Source organism: Scylla paramamosain, chromosome 2 (genome assembly GCF_035594125.1).
Source record: "Scylla paramamosain isolate STU-SP2022 chromosome 2, ASM3559412v1, whole genome shotgun sequence".
Taxonomy (NCBI): domain Eukaryota; kingdom Metazoa; phylum Arthropoda; class Malacostraca; order Decapoda; family Portunidae; genus Scylla; species Scylla paramamosain.
Genome location: NC_087152.1, coordinates 5,590,001 through 5,592,778, shown reverse-complemented (window position 1 = coordinate 5,592,778; position 2,778 = coordinate 5,590,001).

Here is a 2,778-nt window from a genome sequence, read left to right as displayed (position 1 = left end):
CCACCTGATGGGTCTACAGGAGCGGTGCCAGCGAGTGTTGCGTGATCCCAATATAATCATCAACATGATAGCTCATACCATCTTGAATGTTTCATACATTAACTTCGCGACAAACATGTGCAACGTGGTGGAGGTTGTGCAAACGACAGTAATGGTGATCAGCATCTTGGTCACATCTTCTCTCTTCAGGGCCATCTTCAGACTTCTTGCTTGGAATTTGCAGCTTGCCCTGGCTGAAGCCCGCTTGCCATCTCATGTAATGGGTGGCTCCAGGGGCCTCGATGTACATCGTCTACAGGTGGTGTGCCTCAGGGTAAGTGTTGCAGTATGGGTGGCTGGTGCAGCAGCATGGTAGGCCAAGACTACTACACGTTTACTTAGAAAGGAGGAACTGTTCTTACACTGATTTGTGATCCTCCACCCGTAAAGGGAAAAATAAACAAACAAATGAAAATAGACAAATAAATAAATAAGTAATGATGATAATAATAATGATGATAATAATAATAATAATAATAATAATAATAATAATAATAATAATAATAATAATAATAATAATAACAATAACAATAATAGTAATAATAATAATAAATAGTAAGACATTTGGGAACCAGGAAGTGTCAGTTCTGGAGAGCTGAGTGTGACCTGAAGTCTGAGCAGGGAGGAGGAAGGACTCGTCTGTTATTTGATCAGTGCTTTACAACAGAGACGTGAAGGGCAAGGCATCAGTGGCACAATAGGCCTTCAGGGATGTCTCGACCATTATCCCGCACAACAGTTTTTCCCTCCCTCACTGCCACCACCTCTCGCAGGTGGAGGAGGCCAAGGCTGCCTTGCTGGATTACCTGGGGCTGCCCATCGGCGGCCTCTTGTTGGGTTACGCCATAACGATGGTCGTGACCTTCTTCTTCGTGATCAAGGTGAACGACGACCACACCTTCATCACCGTGCTCAACGTCTCCGTGATCATCTCGCTAATCATGATTTGCAGCGCCCCACAGCAGCTCAGGGACCAGGTGACCATTCTTGCGAGTGCACACACACACACACACACACACACACACACACACGCACACAAGAGGTACTCTTAGTGAGTTTTTGCCGTGCGTTTCATCATACAGTTTCTATTGTAATGCAACATATTAACATATTACCAGTGAAAGCTGATATATCCCTGTCCTAATGATGTGTGTGTGTGTGTGTGTGTGTGTATGTGTGTGTGTGTGTGTGTGTTTTTTGCTATCCCCTACACCCTAAAAAGATAGAAATTATATATATATATATATATATATATATATATATATATATATATATATATATATATATATATATATATATATATATATATATAATCCTTCAGGTTGACGTGGTGGAGAGGGAGCTGCTGATGGTGGGGAGTGTGGATCCCGCCACTCATCACCAGGCACGTAACTTATTCGTACACACACACACACACACACACACACACACACACACACACACACACGTTTTTCCTGCATGCGGGATAATAAGTAAAAAATAAAGTTAAAGCATATGAAGAAGCCAGAAAGTAACAACACATGATCTAACTGGATGAAATACCCCCCCCCCCTCTCTCTCTCTCTCTCTCTCTCTCTCTCATACACGTTCAGACATTTTGGTATTTTCATAGTGTACAGTCCCCTCCACTTCCACGTTCATCACTCAACGTTGCCAGGGTGTGAATCGCCTGCTGTGAATCGCCTGCCTCGACTCATATTCGAAAAGAAAAAAAAAAAAAAAAAACGCCAATCCCTCCATCACTGTCCCGCTTGCACTGACTGGCATGTGTCTCGGATACGAGTTGAATCGGGCGGGGCGGTTCACAGCGGGGGATTCACACATTTACAATGCTAAGTGATGACGTGGAAGTGGAGGAGAGTGTACATTCATGTACTATACACATGCACACTGTATATACATACTCATATATACCAATAATCATACATTCCCAACCTTCCATAGATACAAAACTGGAACTAATATATTTACTGATAAGACACTGCACTGCGTTTTCTGTATTCATGTGTACACTAACGTGCTTCCCTCTGCCGCAGGTGTGCCTTACCCTGGCAACGCTGCGGAGGGTGTCTGATATGAGCGTGATTGGCGCGTTCAGTCTGGGTAACCATAACATCTTGCAGGTGAGTGAGGCCCATATTCTGAAACGCACCGCTCTCTTACCACGACTGTTCTTAAAATGACCATATAGGTAGTCACGAATCCCGCCACCTGGAGAGAGAGAGAGAGAGAGAGAGAGAGAGAGAGAGAGAGAGAGAGAGAGAGAGAGAGAGAGAGAGAGAGAGAGAGAGAGAGATTATATTTGCCTCTTCTACTACTACTACTACTACTACTACTACTATTACTACTACTACTACTTCTACAACTACTATACTTTTACTATACTATACTATAGGCCACAAAGATGATTAGCCGGTTTCTCAAGAATGTTTCTCATGAATAATGTATGAATCTTGTCAATATTTCACTAGAACCGTATAAACACCCTTAAAAACCCGTCACTAGAGCCTTTAGAAAGTATTTGAGATGCGGCGCAGAAGCTTTTCGGAATATGGCCCTGGGTCCTATAGTAGGTTAGCATCTCCAGAAAAGGAAGGATGTTGTACCGTACAGTTCACAGAGAAGAAGGTGAATGCTTGTATGATTTTGTCTAGCATGTTATATCGACACGAGAACATAAGAAGCTACAAGAAGCCGTCAGACTTATACGTGGTAGTTAGTGCATAAAACTTATCTACC